Raw genomic sequence first — 24,898 nt, 5'->3', positions numbered from 1 at the left:
GACGATATTTCACACACACACACACACACACACACACACACACACACACACACACACACACGACAGCAGAATTGTTCTTTCTGGCTCTTTGAAAAACATGAATAAATCCTGCGGTGATCGACCCGGTGTAATAATTCATAATATATTTGTAGCATTTGTTCCATCTGGAATAGTTTTATTAAGAAATATAAAATATCTCTCAGTAACACAGAATTATGACGAACATCAGAGCGTGAGATCGCTATATCACACAGAGGAAATCTGACATTCTGTGTTTTTATTTATCTTGAGTTTTATTTCTTTAATATTTAATTACTTTTAAATTCATTTTATAACACTTTGTTAAAACTGTAGTTTTAAAATAGTAATGTTCAAAGTATTATTTCCTGCGATTTTAATAACTAATTCCTGTGTAAATGCATTTATGTTCTCGGCGTCAGAGAAGCAATAAACATTCTGTGTAAATGCACATTTTGTGATTTTATGCCGCTTCAGATTTGGTTTGTGTGTAAAGACGCCTTATGTGTGTGATAATCTGAGATCTGGGTTGTTATGAACTGATATTAAATGTGTAGTGAGTGTAATGGTCATTTCTGCTGGTTCTGGATCAGCTGTCCGGTGTGTGAAAGTGACCTTTCATGTGCTTTTGATTTTGTAAAGTGACTTTGAGCATCAGATAGAAGCGATATGATCATGCTTGAGAATGAATTAATATAGATTATCTAGTTAGTTTTCTTATGAAAAGATGTGACAGATGTAATATCTCATACTGCATATGTGACTGTGTGTGTGTTTTATTTTAGGTATTAGATGACAGTGTGGTCTTGTGCTGATCATCTGATGGTGAATAAGGATCCACTACAGAGACTCAGTCAACAGAATCAACAGAGACTGAAGATACAGTGACTTCACTGTTAGAAATGAAGACTTCATGTAGATCTCAGCGATCCTCTGACAGACCTGATGAGGCGGCAGTGAAACACCTTTTATTTCACAGCAAATTACAGTTTCTCATTCATAGATTAATCATTTTATGTGTATAAATGCACAGTAACTCAAAAAGCTCTGAGTTTTGTCACAGAGTAAATAAAGAGCCTGAATATCTCTGTGTTTGTGTTGTTCCAGCAGAGGGAGACAAAGACTGATGAAATATTCATTTTTCATAATTATGAGAAGAAGAAGAAACAGTTCAAGCTCACTTTTGGAAAACAATGGAAGCTCAAGTTTATACATAATGTTTTTAATAATGGTTGCATTACATGTGTATTAATGTATTAAAGGGGTCATATGATGTGTTTTCATGTTTTCTTTTTCTTTAGTGTGTTATGTAGATGTTTTTGCATGTATAAGATCTACAAACTTACAAAGCTCAAAGTCTCCTACAAAAGATTTTGGTGCTCGAGCCCCTTTTTCAGAATGAATCAGAAGTGTCCCTCTCAAACAAATATCAATGATAATATTGTGGTCAATAAAACAAAATGCATTCGATTATAATTAACATGACAATGTGAACAAAACTAACGACAATTTTTTATTTTTTCCGAAGTGTTAACAACTTCGTGTTAACTAATAACTGTTATAAACTGGTACTACCAACAAAATATGAGTGCATTCCTGGAGCTGGGCGTCGTTACACTCCATCCTCATGATCGCTTTCTGCAGGACTTTTACAGGCTTTCCTCAACTCACTGAAGTGACGTCGGTGTCCGGGTTAGCGCTAGCATGAGCCGTCAGGCAAGTGTTATTTAAATAAACTCCTGATGTACTTACAAACTTTCCAGTGCCTCGTTTTATGAGTACAGAACCTATTTGTTTTACTGTAGAAGTTTGGTGCCATTCTGGGCATTATTAGTGGGGTAATTTACGAGATTCATCATTGGATCCATTAGCGCCTGCACTAAACCATCCGGCTGATATCTCTAAATAAGCTCTAACTCTAATAATGTTCGACCAAGGGGGAAAAGGCTTCTGGGGGTGTTTGGCTCGAGGTCATGGTGCAAAGGACATTTTCCAAAATATGGGCAAAAATGTTACACTAAACCAACCATGTACAATTATCCATGTTATCCCTATGAATTTTACATAAAAAGCTGTTTTTGTATAAAAACCTATTTAATTTTTTTTTTTTTAAATGTATATAACTTTAAAATATAGCATAAATACTGCACAAATGTAGAGTAAAAACATTAATAAACAGAGTAAAATTACATTTGTTAAAAAAAAAAAAAAACTATTATTCTGTTTCAAAATTGCATGTTATATTCTGGGGTTCCTGGAGACCCAAATATAACGAGTGTCGGCCCAAATGAAGATAATCAGAGGGTTAAGGGATACAATTATTGACTACAGGGGGACTTTAAAGGGATAGTTCACTTTGAAATTAAATTTTGGTATGTTTTAGCTTACCTCAAGGGCATCCAAGATGTAGGTGTCTTTTTTTCCGCAGTAGTTTCAATTCAATTCCCCATCGTCCAAATTAAACAATTCCCCATCGTAAGTACACATTGATTAGGGTGACCATATTTTAGTTTTCAGAAAACAGGACGGGGGGCGTGGTTGATGGGCGGGGCGTGGATTGAGGAGGCGTGGTTAAGGGGTGGGGGCGTGGCTGGGGGTGAATGCATCAAAAAATACTTGACAAATGCATTCACAACCTTGTTGTGACATAGGCCACAACCTATGTTATTGTACTTTAATACATAAAGGAATACATCCCAGGGTTCTCAAGTCTCACGCATTGGCCGTGAGACACACGCAATTCAACCAGTTCACACGCTCACACGCCACACCGTGTATTTCTCACGCTGAAAAGGCAATGCCAACCAAGTTGTCCTGCAAGCTTTATATATAACGTTGTATACGAGGCGCAGGCACACAAAGTGTAGTTTCCTGCCGCCAGCACGTATCTCGGCCAGATTGCGTTCGTTACATAGATGCGCGAACCATAGGCGCGAACACACGGAAGTTGACGGAAAATTCTCGGCCGCCGTACGTTCGTTACTAAGTAACCAACAACATCGCGAACACACGTCTTGATGGAGAAGGTAAGTTGGAATTAAGAAAGCTCGTCTAACATTTTTAGGCCAGAACATTAATAAATGTTATCAAGGCGTCAAAATGTGCAACAAACACTTACAACACAAAACACATTTCATAAGCTGGAGTGTGTACTCTTGTGTACACACACACACACATGTAGTGTTTTAATTTTTTATGGGGACTTTCCATAGACATAATGATTTTTATACTGTACAAACTGTATATTCTATTCCCTTACACTAACCCTACCCCTAAACCCAAGGGCGTAACTTTGGGTCTACCATTGGGGGGGTTATCTCGCGGCATATTTATTTATTTATTGAATAATTTTCTTGTGTAAAAGCCAAGGTAACATGCGCGCGAGTACTGAATTGAGCTCTCTTTCGTGTCTGAATGGACAAATACACACAACATTATGTCGAAATGTCCGTTTTGGAGAGTATTCACGTAAACTATGTTGGTTATGTCTTAAACAGTTTTGAGTGTATTGGATGTGCATCAGCGCACGTCACTGGACATGATCCGACGTCTTAAAGTGACAGTGGGTAATAAACCTAATGCGGTCTGTGTATTGATCAAGCAACAAAAGGAAAAGAGAAAAGCATTCACTGCTCGTTAATAGCTTTAATAATAATTCATTATATTTAATTCATACAAATAAATATGTCTGCTGCTTGAAAGAATAAAGAATGATGATATTTTTTAGATATGTTGTCACCAGTATTTATTAGTTATTTTTTAATCCAACCAACTCCAAAACGTTTTGAGTTGTACGTATTTTTATCTTAATTTTCGTATATGTAAAAAAATATATAAAAAAATATATAAAAATAAATTCTGCATGAATACAAAAAAGCATACACTCCTGTTATTTTTTTATTAAATCTGTTTTTTACCTGTTTACAGATAATTACTTTGAATGGAGCTAAATAAATATAATACTATATATCATAAACATTTTAATGGTGTTTTTGTTATGTGACTAACAACTAACAACTATAGATGATAATAACAAAGTACAGAAACAACATGTTTATTTTGGGACGGTTGACATTCACTTTAGGACGGTTCAAATCGTTTTTCAGGACGGTTCCAGGACGGAGGTGAAAAAAGTTAGTCTGGAGCCCTGAACAGCATTAAAAACTTTCAAATAGAGAAAATGAAAGTGCAATTATATTATCACTTTGCATGAAATAAGACTCAAAAGTAGATAAAAAAAATGTGTGTTTGCATTTAGCCTCTGATAACATAAAATTCAGAAACTGAGAAAATACAAGTGTGGACTAAAGGGCCTTACACACCGGGACGAATATCGGCGCGCGTTATTCGCCAGCGTTTTTCAACGCGTTTTTTGTGTTCACACCCAAGCGATTTTCGCTGACGATGAGCCGAGTGAACATGCAAATTCATTCCCTGACATTAGATGGCGCGATTGTCAAACGTTCGTGGGAAAAAGTTACAAGCCTATGTACATGAAAGACAATTAAGTAAAATGAAACTCACCATCAAGGCCCATTTGCTCTGCAATACCACTCCATAACAGTTCTCTTTTATCAAGATTTTTGTAGTCGCGTTTGTCAAATAGTTCTTTATGTTCAGACACCAACGAGGCCAGCAGCTCTACATTCATCTTGCCTTGCATCTTCCTCGTCTTATTTCTTCCCAGCAGTGTAGACGCTATCTTCTTCGCCTGTATGTGTGCTCGGCAAGACCGTTTTGTGTTTGAGCGCCCCCAAGTTGTGTTTTACTGTAACTTCAGAAGCTCCAGACACGTGAGCAAAAGCGCCAATCTCATTGGTCGGATAGTTTTTGACGCGGCGCGTCAAACCAAAAAAACGAACCCGAGGCGTTTTTTTAAAAATGACGCTTTTACGCGTGGCGTTTTTCGCGTCGGTGTGCACACTCACATTGGCGCCCTTTGTTTAGTCACGAGGCGTTAAACGTCGGCGAATATCGCGCGCGAAATTCGTCCCGGTGTGAACAGGCCTTAACGTTAACGTTAGTTGTGCTTTGATTCAACTCCATGCAAAAAGAACAAAATAATAATAATAAAAATAAATAATAATAATCTCAAATTGAGCCGGAGGTGGTAAATTCCTAATAATGTACGTATTTTTTTTTTTAGGTATTTTAATAAGATACCTAAAATACGTTGCGCATACAGCTCAACTAACGCGATCGTTATAAAGGTGTTTGAACAACAAAACACATCCACTTGCACATATTTGACAATCGGAATATCATATATATCCTGCTATAGCTAACAAATTTGTGAAATTTTGAATAAAAAAGGAAATAAAAGCAGATCATCAGTCATTCAGCGTGGCTGCGGTGTGACAAGCAATGAATGACGCGTCTCCATGGGAACCATAAAGTGATACTACGATCAATAACGGTCGCCTTGAAAAACTTTTAAACTTACGTGTGTAAAGGTTAAGTAAGGCTTACATTTAAACGTGTCTTTGTTTTGTTTTGAGTGTATGGTCAATAAATAAAGGAATTAAAAAGTTGGGCACAAATCCTGTTTGTCGCGCCCCACTTGTCATGGCTCTATTCCCCACCAGTGGGCCGCGCCCGCGCCCCACACTTTGAGAAACGCTGAGCTAATATAGGGGTACCTCCGTTTGGTCAGGATTTTTCCTCTTTTTGGCTGGTGTCGACCAACAATGAAAAATCGTTGTCTGGCTGCCTTTCAGTGTCCTTTTCATCTTTCCATCCGTTAGCATGCTTCTCCAACCATTCATCCCAGCGACTGCGCAAAATTGTTAACAAACTTGGTAGAGAAAGCGGGTTGGGTAATACCAAGTAGGCTAGTCGGTGCGGTGGGCGGGGGTACATTACAGCTTTTTTTTAAATATGATACTATCTTTCTTGCTGGCAAATGAAATTAATAAAGAAAACGAACAAAAGTATTAATTCGGAATATTTCATATTTATTTTAATCTGAATGATGTGATGATATTGGGGGGGTTATATTAGCTGGATCTGATTTTTGAGGGGGTCATGACCCCCGTAACCCCCGTGCAAATTACGCGCATGCCTAAACCTACCCATCACAGAAAACTTACTGCAATTTCACATTTTCAAAAAAACATAACTTTTTTGATTTATAAGCCGTTTTCCTCATGGGGACCAAAAAATGTCCCCACACGAACAAGGATTTCGGATATTGCCATCCTTGTGGGGACATTTTGTCCCCATAATGTAAGGTTTACCAGGCCACACTTACACTTACACACACACACACACACACACACACACACACACACACACACACACACACACACACCTTAATACTATGTCATTTGTTCACAATGTCCCACCACACAATAAATCATTATACCATTACGACTAGATACATTCAAAATGCAAAAAGATTTGTTTTTCCAAACTGTTTGGAGCAATTTGTTATATTTTTGTATATTTGTAATTTTGAAATATAACATTAAAGAGTATATTTGATGTGATTAATTGCTCTGTCATTTATCAGATTTACCAATTGTTATAATTTCAATTTGTGCTGGTTAATTATGAACAATGGGTAAAATTGGGGGGCGGGGATGGACGGGCGGGGGCGGGGCTCCATTAGGGCTCCTCCCCTAACCGCATGTGATCTCACTCCAAGCTTTTGATAAAACTTGAGAACCCTGCATCCTTTCCATTCAATGTTTGGCCCGCAAAAATAGAATATTATTAAAAAAAAAGGTTTCGCTTTTAACACCTTTTACATGATGACACTATTTCTTTTCATTGCCATAAGCATAGGTTAAAAATCTACTGCTAAAATAAAAAATCTACTACACTATTTAAGTTAAAAAAAATAAAATAATTTTCAATCCTCCTGTTGTTCTCTTGTAGCCTATACTTTCTTTATGTGGGCTTCTAGGTCGCTAGCACCTGTATTTGACACTGACACGTGCGTGCCAGCTTTGCTGTTCATGCATTCTGCTTTACACGGATCCCGACCAAAATGAAAACGCAGGAATTTTCTCTGTAAATCATCTGTGAATTTACATTTGGGCTTTGTTTTACGCTGTTAGCTACTTATATCTTACCTCGCACTTGACCGCAAACTGAAGCGTCGAGTCACGCTGCTAAAATTCTGTAAACGTAAAGTCCGCCTACTTTGATTTGATTGGTCAATGTCAGAATATTGGAAATGACAAGCAGTGACAGACCAATGAGGCTGAGATGAACACACACACACACACACACACACACCTCTGTTTTCTGACGTGCTCTCTGCTTGCCGCTGCGGAATCGGATTGAGGAACGCGCTGATTATAACAAGACGGGGCGAAGCCGAAGCCGGTTTCATATGTTTTGTGTGCAAAGGCAAGCGTATATTTAAAGTACACGCTTAATGGCCAAATGAAAAATAATGAAAACCAGGACATTTTCATCACTTTATAAAAAACAGACAGGACGGACAGGACGTGAAAACAGGACATGTCCTGGGAAAACAGGACGGTTGGTCACCCTAACATTGATGGACGAAACGAGCGGTTTGTGTGAGAAGACGAACAGTATTTATATCGTTTTTAACTCTTGTACACAGCCACGTCCAAGTGAGCAGATGGAAGAACGGATGGTGGAGATGTGGCAACAGTATGAGAGCCTATTTAATGTCTCCTCAAAAGAGAACCACAACCGGAGCGACAAAGAGAAGAGCTGGGGAGAGATCGCTTCAGATTTGAACGTACCGGGTGAGTGTGAAAAGTTGCTAGCGCACTAGCTAGCAAATGTAAACATTAGATCTAGGTCAATGATCATCTGCTACATTCAGGTCTAACAAAAGATGAAATGCACAGTTAGTTAGTTTGTTTGTTTGAATAATATTACTAATATTTAATGATATTAGTTCAGTTGAATTTAGAGAGGAAACACAGTGTATGTCAGTGTCAGTGTATATTTTCAGTGGAGGAGGTGAAAACAAGAGCAACAACATTACGGACACAATACACCACGCTTCTCAAATTTAAACCGAGTGGGAGTGTGGAGAAAGGGCTCACTCATAAGCAGGCTTGGCTGTTGAGGAATCTGGAGTTCCTCAAAAAACATGTTGCCCAACGCCCCAGTGAGACCAGTGTAAGCAGAGCAGTATTATGTGTTGTGTCCTCTCTATCTATTGAATTGCGATAGTATCATGTCCACTAGGTGGCACTGATGTGTTTACATGTTCAACTGAAGTAAGAGCTGTGAAGAAAAAGATAAGTAAAGAAATGCTAAGCTACTGCTCGTGTCTGTCTGCATTTTATCCATTCCTACTCCAACTTAACAAGTGGCGACGTGGATGTTAAGATGGCCCTGCTCTCTCTACAACCCCCAGTTGCGTTCCTGGAATGCCCAGGTGAACCGAAACTGTCCTTTGATGCGTGGGAAAAGTTATTTCAGAACTACCTGCTTGCGATCGGCGGAGAAGAGTTTTCTGCCGAGAGAAAGAGAGCACTGCTCATACACTGCTTAGGAACAGAAGGGCAACGAATCTAGAATACATTGCCTCTTACTGCTGATACATACGATGGATCGTTACAAGCACTGAAACAGTTCTTTTCTCCTAAGCTGAATGTGGTTTCAGAGAGATATCGCTTTAGACAACGTGCTCAAGCCGTGGGTGAGTCCACTGATCATTACGTTGCAGCGCTGCGCGAACTAGTGAAAACATGCGCTTTTGGAAAAAGCCGTGATCAGATTGTGGAAAAAACGCCCATGCCTCGAATTCGTGAAAGACTGTTACTAGAGCCAGATTTAACCCTTGAAAAGACGATAGCTATTGCAAGACAAATTGAATCGGCAGTAGCAGACGCCAAAGTCATAGCTGACGGGGAATCAAAACAAGTAGCAGCGATTCAGAGGCAAGAAAAGACGCGAATGCAAAAAAATAAAACAAGGATTATGTCGAAGGAGGATAAACGGGTGAAGGGACAGCAGCAGTGTTACCGTTGTGGTTCTGCTAACCACCTCGCAAATGATAGGTCATGCCCTGCTAAAGACTGCAAATGTAGAACATGTGGAAAATTCGGACATTTCTCAAAGGTGTGTAAGACAGCATCAAAGTCAGTTAATGAAGTATGCTTGCCTGAAGTGACAGTACTGTGTGTGAATGACTGCCATACAGATGATGGAGCTCCAGTGGGTACTTTTACCATAGCCACGCCCACATCTCCTATACAGACTTGTACCATTAGGATGATGGTGGATACAGGGTCTGGTGCATCAATTCTACCGCAACACATATTCAAAGAATATTTCAGCTTTTGACTTACTCAAAGGAAAACATACCTGTGTGTGGCTCCCTGAGACTGAATGTGACATATTATGGAAAGACTGTTGCTGGTGAGCTTAACATTGTCAAATCAGGAACTCCTCTCATTGGACGTGACTTATGTAAAGCACTGGACATTGAGATTAAGGGTGGTCGCTTGATTGAACCTGCTACTTACTGTGCAATTCTTCAACCATCCAGCATTTCACTTGTTTCTGCTGATAGTCCTGTTTCCGTACCAACTGGCGCTGGATTTGGATGCGCTAAAAATTTCACACACAAAGTGAAGATCCGCCCTGGAGTTAAGCCTATACAACAAAAACTTCGTCACTTACCTCTATCAGTGCGAGCAGCAGTGTCAGACGAACTCAAGATGCTAGAGGAGAATAGCATAATTGAGAAGATTGATTCATCTGAGTGGGTTTCTCCTATTGTGGTCACAAAACGAAATAACAACACAATCCGTATGTGTGTTGATTTACGAGAACCTAACAAGGCGGTGGTACAAGACAGTCACCCCCTACCACTGATCGAAGACATACTGTTTGAGTTGCATGGATCAGTGATGTTCTCTTCTCTTGACCTCAAAAATGCATACCACCAAGTACAATTACACGAGGAGAGTAGAGGACTTACTGCTTTCATTACCCATGAAGGTTTATATCAGTTTTGTAGAGTACCATATGGACTGTGTTCGGCACCATCTGCTTTTCAGCGAATGATGACCATGATCTTAAAAGGCCTTGATGGTGTACAGTGTTACTTGGACGATGTGATTGTCCATGGTGCGTCCGAAGCCATTCACAATGCAAATCTCAAAGCTGTTCTGCACAGGATCAGTGAAGCTGGGTTGAAACTGAATACAGAAAAGTGTAAGTTCAACTTGACGACACTTAGTTTTCTTGGATACAGACTCTCAGCTGATGGTCTGCATGCAGATGATGCTCATGTTACTGCAATTATAAATGCACCCACTCCTACTGATGCAGCTACACTACGGTCGTTTCTGGGTCTTAGTGCCTGGTACAGTAAGTTCGTGCCTGCCTATGCTACTCTGGTTGAGCCAATGAGAGCCTTACTCCGTAAAGACTGTGAATTCCACTGGAATACTGCAGCACAAGAAAGTTTTGATAGAGTCAAACAGGCAATAGTGGATAGCCCTGCTCTTTCCTTATTCAATCCCAATCACAGTACAATCCTCTCCTGTGACGCCTCAGACTATGGTGTGGGTGCTGTATTGACTCAGCTGGATGACACAGGAACAGAAAGAACCATTGCTTTTGCTTCACGCTCCTTGTCTGATGCTGAACGAAAATACTCCATCGTCGAGAAGGAAGCACTGTCATGTGTTTGGGCTGCAGAGAAATGGCGTACATGGCTGTGGGGAAGGAAATTCTTACTACGCACTGACCATCAAGCTCTGACTACTCTTCTCACGAGTAAAGGAAATAGTCGAGCTGGGTTACGTGTGGCTAGATGGTCTGCACGTTTAATGGAGTTTGACTACAATGTTGAATACAGACCTGGTCCATTGAACAGTGTTGCTGATTGTTTATCAAGATTGCCTCTTGTTAACAATGGACAGGACTTTGCGGAAACCATTGAGTCTGTTGCTATGATTTCCTTTGCTTCCAGCGCAATCACCAAGGAAGATTTCCAGTCTGCATGCAATAACTGCCCAGTGTTCGCTAAATTGCGTACATATCAACAGACACGTTGGCCAAAACACATGAAGGATGTTGATCCGGACTTACAGGGATACTTTCCTGTCCGACATGAGCTCGCTGACGTGGATGGATGTATTGTCAGAGGAACATACCGTCTCTTGGTACCTGAGTCACTACAGAAGAAACTCATAGAACTGGCACATGAATCACATCAAGGGATGGTCCGGACAAAGCAAAGACTTAGGCAACTGTACTGGTGGCCAAAGATGGACAATCAGACGGAAGCTCTGATACGTAACTGTCAGACGTGCAACCAAAATGACAAATCTGCGGTGATACATAATGCTCCTCTCAACCCTGTTGAATTGCCTTCTGCTGCATGGGAAAAGGTCTCCATAGACATTGTCGGACCATTCGAAACGGCACCATCAGACTGCAGATACGCAATAACGCTCGTGGACTACTTCAGCAAATGGCCGGAAGTCGCTTTCGCGTCCAGGGTTGACACATCTACTGTTAAACAGTTCTTGATTACTGTTTTTTCTAGAGAAGGAAATCCAAAGGAGTTGGTCTCAGACAATGGACCTCAGTTTATCTCTGCTGAGTTTTCTGAGTTTCTGAGAGAGAGAAACATAAGTCATTTCAGATCTGCTGTCTATTATCCACGTGCGAATGGAGAAGTTGAGAGGTTCAACAGAGTTCTGAAAGACTGTCTACAAACTGCTTCAATTCAAGGAGAACCTTGGAAGACGTTCACTCAAACATTCTTGATGGACTATCGAAGTACTCCTCATGCTACTACAGGAGTTACACCATCTGAGTTACTCCATGGTCGATGTATGAGAACCAAGTTACAAATCATGGATTTTCCAGTAAAAGAGGCTGACAGAAACTTGATACGAGAACACGTAAAAGTGAAACAAGACAAGGTTAAACGGTACACTGATGCCAGGAGAAATGCAAAGCCCTCAAGATTCAGGCCTGGTGATCTAGTTCGAGTTAAGAAACCTTGGATGGTAAAGAAGGGTGATCAGAAGTTCACACATCCAAAAGCTGTTGTACAGAAGAAAGGTGAAGATTCTTACCTGCTTGATGATGGTAAGGTGTGGAATGCCTCACGTCTTGCTGAAATGCCGAAATCAAGTGGAAGTGTTACTCCTACTGAGGTACAACATGGAACAACAACAAGTCTGTTAAATAGGTCTGTTAGAGTTAGACAAAAACCCGTCTGGACCAAGGACTATGTTTTAGATATGTAAGGAAATGCAGAACTTGAGATAGTGGAGTTAATATTTGAATGAAAATACAACACGAAAAGTAAAATTTATTTCGTTGTTTCAAAATACTTTTATTCTTGATTTTGTTATTTCTGTTGTGATATACATACAGTTGTATTCTTTCTGAAAAGGGGAAGATGTTGTGTCCTCTCTATCTATTGAATTGTGATAGTATCATGTCCACACAGTGGCACTGATGTGTTTACATGTTCAACTGAAGTAAGAGCTGTGAAGAAAAAGATAAGTAAAGAAATGCTAAGCTACTGCTCGTGTCTGTCTGCGTTTTATCCATTCCTACTCCGACTTAACATTATGGACAGGCATATTGTGTGCTTAAGTAATGTAGATATTTGCATAATTAGATATTAATTATCAGGAAATTTTCTAATCCTTTAAATTCTTGCACTGACATAGAATTGTTTTTCAGCTTGATCAATCTGTCAAAGACTTGATTGACGGGCAGGACATGGATGACCCCACCAGCGATGAGGACATTATAAATACATCCGAGGCACCAGGTAAAATAACAATTGTAGATGTAAAGACTAATAAAATGCTGAAAAAGTGATGACAGATTAGTTGTTTTGTCATTCAGGATGCCAGGTGTCCTATTGTTAAGTTTGCACAAAACAGATCAAGCAGTGACATTTTCATAACTGGTGTATCCAAAATGGTCAATGTTTATGATAATGTCTTTATTCAAATGATTTATTTTATTAATTATTCTTTACATATTATTATTCTTTGACATGTTATGGAGATCTTTAATCATTTATAAATATTCTACTATATGCTCTGATATATTTCTAAATGCAAGATCTTTGGATTCTCTTCTGTGCTGTAATAACAATGTAATTTCTCTTACTTTAATTTTTATCTCATTACAGCACCACATCCCTCTGCCCAAAGGGATGAAGAACTCACCACCTCTTTTCCCACTCCCAAATCAGGATCGAAACGTCACAAAGGGGATGCAGATTCTGTTGAGCGACAGAAACTTAATTTGTTACAGCAAGTTACTTCAGTTCTTGCCACTCCAGATCCTTACAGTTCCTTTGGACATCAAGTTGCTGTGGAATTTAAATTAATAAAAAATGTAAGCATACAGACCAGGGCAAAGAAAAAAATATCATATAAACTAGTGCTAACATGTTGCCAAACAACTGTAAACAATCTAGCCCTTGCTAGCGCACTACTGTAAACATTTTAAAACAGTTAAAAATCGTACCTCTAGTTCTCGCTGAAGAACAGACAATCCATGCTGATCCCGACTTCCCAACCATTTTCTCGTCCACGCTTCATTTGATTTTCTTTTGTTTTTTATTGCTACAAAGAATAATTATTAATACAGCAAGTTGCCGCGACACACTATCCATTTTGTTTACATGCGCTTCCCCGTGAGATCGCGTCCGTGAGGTGCTAAATCTTAAGAATATCTTGTAGTGTGTGATGCGCCACTATTCTCAAATATTGTAGTGTGAGCATGTTTAAGATCTGAGGGAAGAATATCTGCAGAGATTCTCCTTAAGTGTGTGCTGCAGCCAGATTTCACAATCGGTTAGGATTTTAAAAGTCCTGTAGTGTGAGCCAGGCTTAAAGCATCAAAACCTTCGATCCTAGGGAGACTCCTAGAAGGCTGGTGTTTTGGATGAGACTGAGGTCTGTTAGTGTTGGTCAGCAGGACTTTTTCAAGCATGACCTTTTCAAGAGCAGAGAAATCTGTACATTTCTGTCGTTGCTCGCACACTGTGGGAACGGGCACTGGAGCTGCACTAAAATCAGTCTTGTTGACTGAAACTCTCATTTCGACTACCATGCCCTGTACTGGTGGCTTTGAAAGACAACTCTGACTGATAGTCGTTAAGCACAGCCTGTACTTCATGTGCTGACCACTTGTCAGTCGGTTTGGACCTGAAGGTTAGGGCTAAATCCTTACTCGGGCAGTGTCGGATAAACACCACTTCCACACTGGGCTTGTCAAGTGTTTTACCGTGCTCTCGAAGACCTTCTGAAGCAACATCCGCTGCCTTGTTGAGTCTCAGCCAGTAGTCGTACGGATTCTCATCCTCCTCAGGCAAGGTAGTGTAAAAATCAGCAAGCGGGACCGGCGAGTAATGATTACAACTGAAATGTTTGCGCAACAGGCTATAGACAGAGTTTGGACAGACAGTGGTGGCAGAATCACAGTTCCTGATCCAGAGTTTGACTACATCCTTTGCTTTACCACGCAGGTGCACAAGAATCTCTTCCACATGTTCGTCAGAATTCATGTTGCTCTTTTTAACAAATGTCCTCAACAGATCTTCCCATTACTCAATTTCAATTGTGTCAGAACTATCCCCTCTGAATGAAGGTGTCTCCTTGACTTTTCTGTGCTGAATTACTTGACTTTGCGACAGATTTACCATGCCTGATGGGCTGTTAATAGCCTTCGAATCGCCAGTTGTCTATTTGGCATGTCAATGTCCAAGCTAAAAGGACTAAGATGGGACATAATGTTGTCTGCTAACTGTTGGCCAATTTGATGGACAATTGAACTCATTTGTCCTAACATATCAGGCACACCATGGTCAGCATTAGGTGTTGACGTGCTGAAATCTCTAGACTTTTGATTGACGTTTGACTGCATGTCTGCTGCATCACAATCTCCCACAGTACACACCCTACTGGTAATGTCAGGTCTGCTATCACTATTCCCAGTATTGGGGCTGTCCATTGAAAAGGGAAGTGGTACACCTAAAACACCTCTGCCTCTGCTCTGCCTACTGGACTAGGACTGAAGTGGTCAGGCAAATATCTCCTGCTATTACTCATTATGAACGAAACAAATGTGCTGCAAGTTCACACACACATATAAACATAATGTCAGTGATCAGAGCGAAATGTCCCATAAACTGAAAAAGGATCGAGTGAAAGTGTCTCTTGAACACGAATGGCTGTGACCCAAGGACGAGCTGTTAAACGACGGTGATTTCCATCAACTTGCTTGAAGACGCGACCCATAACAACACAGCGGCACCACAACTTCACGGCACCGATGTGACGGTGTGTCCTGGGCCGTCTGCACAATGGAGACACAAACGTGGAAATAGGGGTTTCACTTCACAGAGAATAAATCAGTTCCACAGCATATCTCGTTATCTCTGCGGTTTATTTAAAACAGTACTCTTTCTTTTTAATCTTTTTCTTTTGCGTTGTGATCGTATGATGAGTACAAGTTTGCAGATTGACAATTATAAAACATTTTCAGTGAATTAATCACAAATCAACTCAATGAAAAACAGAACAATTCAATTAAATTCAATAGAAAGGGAAACATCCCCACCTAGTGGTGAACATGCACAATTCTACATGAATAAAGCAATTAATCCATAAAACACATTATAACAATATATTTTATACACATTACCTGCACAATGGAGATACAAACGTGGAAATAGGGGTTTCACTTCACAGAGAATAAATCAGTTCTACATAAAAAAATTAATTGCGGTTGTGCCTCGTAATACTTACAATGTCAAAATAACTCGATATAATATAACACACTCGACGCCAAACACACATCAAAATATGCCTTACAAGTTCATTGCAGGATAAATCTACAATAAAGGGGTTATTTATGTGTTTTGAACACTTTTAACTGGCAGGTGTCCAAAGAAGAAACGTAAGTTTATCTAATCCTTTTTTTTGTCCTAATCTTTCAATCAGAGATTTAATATTGTTTTAAATTGTCACGATGCTATCAAACATCGCATCATAAACCACTTATGCTTGTGATTACAGGAGGATTGCCTTCGTCTGTCACTAGCCACTGTTTTTCCTGGATTTAATCATTCTGTTTTACTTTTTATTTCTTTGTGTGTGTGTGTGTGTGTGTGTGTGTGTCTGGGGGATCTGCTACACCGTTCTGTGATGACCTGGACCTGATGGAGTCCTGCTAGTGGTAGCTTGTTCATTTAAATGTTTGTTTTTCGTCTGTTTGGCAATCATCATACTCCAATATTCGGCCCATGGCCATTGTGTAATATCTCCTTTGGGGACAGTGTTTATTTTGCAATGTTCACTAGTGTGAAGTGTGAAATGCTGTGTTAGGTGTGTGTATGCGCGGCCGATTTGGTTTGAATAATAATTCGTTACATTTATATAGTGCTTTTTCTGAGACCTCAAAGCGCTTTACACAAGGAAGGGGGACACACTAGTCACACTTCAGCTCTTACCTATCTGACCTGATTTGTGATCTACTTAACCAGTTTTTATGATATATGTGTGAGAAATTTATATTCACATATATGCATTTGTAATGTATGCATATAAACATTTATATTTAATGTATGTAATGTATTCAATGTATTCCATTTGATCAGTTTCATATAATCTTTCTCCCTCACATAGAGACATAATCTCTTACAATAACAGTTACATTTACTGATATATTGAATTCATTGTTTAAAAAAAGAGATATTGCACAAATTATAATCACAATCAAGAAAAGCAAAGATTTCTGTTTTGATCTGAGAGAGTGAAGAGTGTGTCATTGTTCTCTACAGTTTGATGGGCTGTGATGTGACAGATGAAGGTTGTGCTGCTCTGGCTTCAGCTCTGAGATCAAACCCCTCACACCTGAGAGAACTGAATCTGTCTGATAATAATCTAGGAGACTCAGGAGTGAAGCTGTTTTCTGCTGGACTGGCGAATCCTCACTGTAAACTGGAGACACTGAGGTAAGATCATACGTTACTCTCACATGAAAATGTCACTAGGGGCGTTTCCATTACAGATTTTTCGCAAAACTTTTTTAATGAGCGTTTGGTGTAGGTCTACTAGGCATAGAGATATCTGAACATCTTTGCCAAGCGCAAACCAGTACAGAAGTAGCCTAATCAATAATTAAAGTGCAAGCTGAGAAACTGAAGTGGATATGGAGAAAAGCTTCTTTATATGCCATTGCCTACATTTTAAACGGATGTCTGCCAATAGGCCTAAAACATTACATATATGGTTATTGTGACAGAGACTGGGACTCTTTTTTAATCTTCCCCTTAACATTTAAAGGAATCTACGTGTGTGTGTGTGTGTGTGTGTGTGTGTGTGTGTGTGTGTGTGTGTGTGTGTGTGTGTGTGTGTGTGTGTGTGTGTGTGTGTGTGTGTGTGTGTGTGTGTGTGTGTGCTCAAATATGGCTTCTGGAGAGCAAATGAAGGATAAAATATGAATTACTAAACAGACATTAATTAAGAAGTCCCTCATACTTTTAGAGTTACAACTAACAGCCACTAGATGGCAGCAGCGTATAAGAGATGAACTGACAGCTAGTAAATCTTTGAACATGGAGTGCTGATGATAATAAATGTAATATGTCAGGCTCACAATTTTTACAATTGAAGTGCTATAAAAGTTGTAGAAATGACAAATTCAATCTGCATTGTATTAAACAAATCTTTATTGATATGCAAATAGACAATAGACATCCAGCAAAAGAAAAATGGCAAGTGTTTATTTCTCCATGGCACATGCATTTTGTTTCTTTATATGCAGCCCAATGTTATCCAATGAGTTGTTTGCATTATTTAGGTATTTTATTTTAATTGTATTACATTTTTGGTAACACTTTACAATAAGGTCTCATTTGTTAATGCATTAACTAACATGAACTAACAGAGAGCAATAGCCTTTATTAATGTTAGTTAATAAAATATTAGTGTTCATGTTAGTTCACAGTGCATGTTAACAGATACAACTTTGGATCTTAAAAATGTCTTATAAAATGTTGAGCTTAACATTAACTAAGATTAATAAATGCTGTAGAATATTAGCCCATTATAAAGTGTTACCATTTTTCAATAAAGAAAGTTGGCATTTTAAAAGTTAAGGAATCTTTCCTGTAGCTCAAACAGTAGAGTGTAAACACACACACACACACACACACACACACACACACACACACAACAGTAGAGTGATGCGCTTGCAACGCCAAGGTCATGAGTTTGATTCCCAGGGAAAGCAAGAACTGATAGGAATGTAAATGTGTGTCTTGAAATGAAATGTAAGTCGCTTTGGATAAAAGCATCTGCCAAATGCATAAATGTAAATGTAAGTTAAATGTGAGTTTGAACAAATCAAATTTTTATGGTCAGTTGAAACAAAAAATGGAATTAAACTAAAACCTTTTTATTTCTATTGATTTGATGTTTTGTTGGGAAAATAAATATTTGACAGATTCTTCTAAAAAAGGCTGAAATATATTTCACTAAAATATTACAGATTAAAACACGAAAGAAACCGTGCTGAGTTTCAGCTCATTGTGGCGCGCTCCAAACATCTATAAAGGAAACAGAGACATTACGTTTGTTTCCGTTATTTTACTAAATTTGAATATCTTTTGTAAATTTATGAATTATGTCTTGCTTTTATCTGTATGAGCATAAATTACGGAGTAAGAGTTTACTCTCTTGGCAGGAATAAATCCAGTGGTCGCGCCGCCGCCTCTGAATAAAATACAGTCAAACATATAAAATGTTCCACCGCTCAATCTGAATAGTCTGTAATATAATCTGTGAATTCAGAAATCATGAAACATCTGGATTCGTGCCAAATGAGGAATGTAGGCTTTTTTATTTAAATTAATTCGTTTGGCATCTTATTTAGTTTTATTTAAATAAAAAACCTGTTCCTCGCCTTGAATATATATATATCCATAGAAGCTGGCATGGCATTAAACAAAGAAAAGAAAAGAGAGATATTATTAGTAGTAGTATTATAGCCTAAATATTATTATTATTATTATTATTATTATAAACTAGGCTACAAAAAAAAGTAAAACAAAATAACGTTATTAATCTGTATTTGTTCTAATCAAACCGGTTTCTGAACGTTTATAATACAGAAGAAACGCAGGATCAGAAACGTTAAAATAGGACTGGTTCTGCTCGAGTGAACCGGGGGATTTATTCATTTATTCATTTTTACAGATCGTACTTTTAAGTGGCCAATGAATGAACAATATTATTAAAATATTTTAATATGTCTGAAAGGTTCATATCTTTGGCAAAGATAGACATTAAAATGCAGTATCATTTTATGTTAGACTGACATAAGTCACATTTTCGTCATTGTGTCCTTGCAAAAGATCTTTTATATGTTATTTAAATGTCAAAGAAATGAATTCACAGTGTAATAATTCCACAATGTGGGAATTAGGGCTGATAAAATGGGACGGGATATTTGCACTTATAAGTTCACTAAAAAGTTATTGAAACACTCTTTTATGCTACAAACGCCCATGACAAGCATGTAAAAACCACTGATAACTGAATTATTAATATTTTATTTCTATTTGAGCTGTTCATAAACAATATATTCTACTTACAAATGTGTTTCTCACACGTTTATGAGCTCGCCGCTTGCTGTCAATACACACCAGAGAGAGTTTAACACATCGCTGCACATTATTGTCTTCAGTGCCGCTATAACTGAGAGAGAAACAGGACTGCCCCCTACTGGTGATGTACGGCATGTGCCAGAGAACTTCACCACGGCCGAATCGCCCAATCCCTTTCCCTGTGATTCTTAATGGACACATCTGCACAACTTTTGATTTAAAACATGTATTAATAAATGTTGAAATGAACATCAACTAAGATTAATAAATGTTGTAGAAGAATCTGTCATGGTTCGTTCATGTTAACTAATGTAGTGAACTAGTGTGTAACAAATGAAACCTTATTGTAGTGTAAGCAAATTATAATCTCTGTGAGTCCATGTAATGCAAGTGGATTCAGAAACCACACAAAGTGAACATGACGGTAATCCATAAACCCCAGCTGATGAATCAGTGCTTCTGAAGTGAAATAAATATTTCAAACTTTTTACAATATAAGCCTTTGCTTCCGGCCAACACACACACATTCAGGAGTTCATGTTTGTCTTAAACGTCAGCACGTTCTGAAGCGTGATATAAGCGAACTGTGAAACTCACAGGAATGCCGCTCATCTTCCGCATCACTTCTGGTGTGAGCTTCAGAACGCACTTGTGTCGCTTCACGCCGATATCATTAACCCGTGTGCGACCATTGGCTGGAAGTGAGTGTTTATAACACTCTTATGGAAAATGAAACAAAGTGAACATGACGGTAATACAAAAAGAAAATATATCCATATATCTGGATCTGAAGTCTCTTCTGCTCACCAAGGCTGCATTTATTTGATTAAAAATACAAAAGAACAGTAATGTTATTAAATATTATGACAATTTAAGATAACTGTTTTTTTATTTTAATATATTTTCAAATGTACTTTATTCCTGTGATCAAAGCTGAATCTCAGCATCATTACTCCAGTCTTCAGTGTCACATGATCCTTCAGAAATCATTCTGATATGATGATTTGATGCTCAAGAAACATTCATTATTATTATTATCAATGTTGAAAACAGTCGTGTACAATTTTCTTTCAGGATTCTTTGATGAATAGAAAGTTACACTTTACTATATATTCACGTAGAAAAGAGCTGTTTTACATTGGAATAATATTTCACAATATTACTGTTATTATTAATGAAATAAATGCAGCAGAAGAGACTTCTTTTTAAAACCTTAAAGATATTAGCGATCCCACACGTTTGGCTGGTAGTGTATCTGCATGTGTTGCTCTGGAATCATCATTCGTCTCCACAACTGCATAATTACACCAGTTGTCTGTAATATGATGGTATTGTATTATACAATAAGCGAGTACATCATGAATGGCTTTTTTCAAAGCGTGTTTTTGTCCTATCCTGAATCACTACGGTAAGCCTGTAATAAGCGTTTAGACTCGGACTACTTTACAGCGGTCGGGTCGCACCGCGGCGGAGTAACGTTAGCCCAGCGCCTGCGGGACTCACCGCGTCAGAGACATAAACAGAGAGAAGTTTATTAACTGATAGAGCGCTGATTCATCCAGTAGTGAAACAAGTGAAGTCTTTATGAATCAATCATTCAAACCCATTTTAAAAATAGTATGTTTCACCTGTCTGGATCTTACATGTGTGTTCAAGCATATTCTCCCCTTTCTGAGAGGGTGTTCTCCACTGCTGGAGACACTGGAAGCTATAGGAGAGTCCCACATTCTCCAAGAGGATGCAGAAATGTTTATTTTCCTTATTTTTGCAAAAGTTTGTTGACATTACCAGTCTGTTAAAGTCATTTGACAAGTATGAGAAATAAACACACACAGGATTGTGCATTTTCCCCTTACTGCTGTGTTTTATTAGTTGTTTTAATCATTTTATTGAATGGGAACTGGAACCGGAAAATGTCTTACGATTCCCAACCCGCTGTTCCCAATAAGCTGTTTCATGACGACTCTCTCTGGGTCAGCGGCAGCGCCAACACAGATTTACAATATCGCGATATGATTTAGTCAAAGGTTTAATAGACAGAGGAATCTGAAGAAGATGGTGTGTGTGTTTGAATGGAGATCACAGTATTTTAAAGATGAATCGTGCAGCTCTACTGTCTTATCTCTCTCTCAGCATATGAGCAGCGCGAGGGCTTTCAGTGCTTTCAGTCTCACGGCTCTTCCACACGTCCACTTGACATGGATATTACGACACTCAACACTCATATGCTGCGTTCATGTCATCTCGTAAAGATTGTCACATATAACAACAATCATTATCTACAAGCATAGCGATTATTATTCAGTAAGAGAAAATAAAGGACTAAATTTGAAAGTTTATTAAATGAACTAAAATTATACATTTATAATGACACACTGCATACAGTACAACACCATTCTCTGATCAGATCTTTGAAATCAAGCCGTCGTGCTCAATCGTGTTTAATAGACAGCATGACCAGACCATTCAGTCTTTCCTGAGACAGTGTTCACTAAAACATTGACAGGATCATTGAATCAGTGATTTGAACTCGGTAAACTAAATCAGTTCTGTTCATGAATGAATCATCTAGACTGGTTTATTAACGGGTTTCTCCTATTCACGGCAATGAACCGACTCAAATGATTCATTCACGAATCGGACATCATTACAAATGTATATCTATGACTAGAACGACATCGTAAATGTTGATCGATTCCTCACAGAAATCGGCTCCAAGTCTTCAGAAAGCCTAAATATATTCATCACTGGACTAGTTTTATTGTCACTTGGTGATTTTCCGTTTCTGCCCTGCGTCGTTTCTGAATAACCCGAGAACAAACACACACACACACACACACACACTATAATGAATACCCGTTCTTTATAGCGTTCTTCCTATAAGATTATTTTACAAAGTAAATACCAAAATCATCCAGGAAATTATGGAGTTCTGCTGTACCCTTAGAATCGTCCCAATCCTCCCCTGCTAACACACACACACACACACACACACACACACACACACACACACACACACACACACACACACACACACAGACAGACAGACAGACAGACAGACAGACAGACAGACACATACATACAGACACACACACACACACACAGAGAGACACAGACACACACACACAGACACACACACATACACACACACAGACACACACACACACACACACAGACACACACACAAACACACACACAGAGAGACACAGACACACACACACACACACACACACACACAGAGACACACACACACAGAGACACAGACACACAGACACAGACACACACACACACACAGAGACGCACACACACAAGCACACACACAAAAACACACACACACACACACACACGTTGGGTTTACATGTTTTATGGGGACTTTGCATAGAAATAATGATTTTTATACTCTACAAACTCTATAATCAATCCCCTAATCCTAACTGATGAAGTTTCACAATGTGAACTAATGAGTATTTGTATATATTTCATATTGACAGGATTATGTTATTTTTTAAGTGTCATGTTTATCTCTGGATATAGGCTTAATGTGTGTCATTGTTCTCTACAGGTTGATCAGGTGTGGTGTGACAGATGAAGGTTGTGCTGCTCTGGCTTCAGCTCTGAGATCAAACCCCTCACACCTGAGAGAACTGAATCTGTCATATAATAATCTAGGACACTCAGGAGTGAAGCTGTTTTCTGCTGTACTGGCGAATCCTCACTGTAAACTGGAGACACTGGGGTAAGATCATACGTTACTCTCACATGAAACTGTCACTAGGGGCGTTTGTTGAAACAATATAAAAAATGCCCATAAGGGGGGCGTCAAAGACTGAACAATTTAGTTCCAAATGCTGTATCTTTTGATTCCTTTATCCAATCACCACAACATTTGATCCAGATGCAGCTCATATGTAGAGGGACTTCCCCAAAAAACAATTTTCCTCCTACCTTATTTCCTTCCTGAGTTATTCCATGTCAAATAAGAAAGATATGCATTATCATTATGAAAATTCTATATATTTCCTGTCTTTTATCAGCAGTTTCTCGGCAGGAGAATGTCCAAATGTAATGTAATTTGTATTTTCAAAAAAATTTGAAAAGTGTTCTATCAAACGATACCTACCTTTAGACTCTCCTAGTTATAGTTTTGGAGTTATGAGTCTTTAGTTTTGTGTATGTCACTCAGACAAAACTCTAAAAATGCCTTAGTTTTTTGTTCATAATTGCTGTTGCCAATTTTGAATAAGAGTTACTGTTCATTGAATTGTACAAAAAATAATTTTAATGAAAATGTTTATTATAGAAGGTTAATAAAAAATGTTATGACTGAAAGAATTGCATTTTTATTAAGTTAGAATTAAAACAATGGGAATTAAAATGCTTTCCATTTGTTCTCTTTCTAATGCAATGTTCAGGTTTGACTGTATTATAAAGTAAAACTGGCACTTCAAATTACCATTTAAACCAACCAACCAAACAGAAAACTTGACAAAAATAGTCTTTGAGAATCTCTTATTATATATTAAAATCCACAACCTGAAAAAAATAGGCAAATATGTGCAAAAACAACTAGAATTCACAAGCCTTTCTACAGAGAGCTGTAAATCCATCTAGTGGTTAAAATATGATATTGCACGATAATTATGCTCACTATATCCACCAGATGGCACCAATCTGACTCCAAAAATTGTTTTCTATAGGCCTAGTCTCTACTTTAACCTGAAATACAGAATTAATAAAAAAAAATTTTTAAATAATTATATTATATAATTGGGAAAAAATTGATCATAATTATTGCATACATATTAATTATTATCTTAAAATTCTCTCAAAACACCACAGAAAAAAAGGAAAAATATAATTGAACAAAAATACATTTCATTGATTTTACTGAAAAAAAAAAAAATCTGAATCCCGCCCTCCGGGTCATTTTAGACCCGAAGACCCCAAGTGTGACGAAAACATGAGGAGCCCCAGAGGGCTAGGCTACTGTATTGTATATGTCTGATTTATGTTGAAGTGTTTGGGACATGGCTTTTAATGCTGAGTCTTTTGTTTATGTACACAGGCTATCAAAGTATATCAAAATATGAATTTAGATTTATCGGCCAATATATCGGTTATCGGCTTTCAAATGAAAAGAATTATCGGTTAAAAATATCTGAAAAATCTGCTTGAGTAACGAAGTATTTGTGCTTCCCATCTCTGACACTTTGACATGGTGATCTACATTTAACAGCCTTTACTTTAAACACACTCAATCTCAGCACAGTCAGG

Source organism: Rutilus rutilus (assembly GCF_951802725.1).
Source record: "Rutilus rutilus genome assembly, chromosome: 13".
Lineage (NCBI taxonomy): Eukaryota > Metazoa > Chordata > Actinopteri > Cypriniformes > Leuciscidae > Rutilus > Rutilus rutilus.
Note: the sequence above shows the minus strand (reverse complement) of the source record.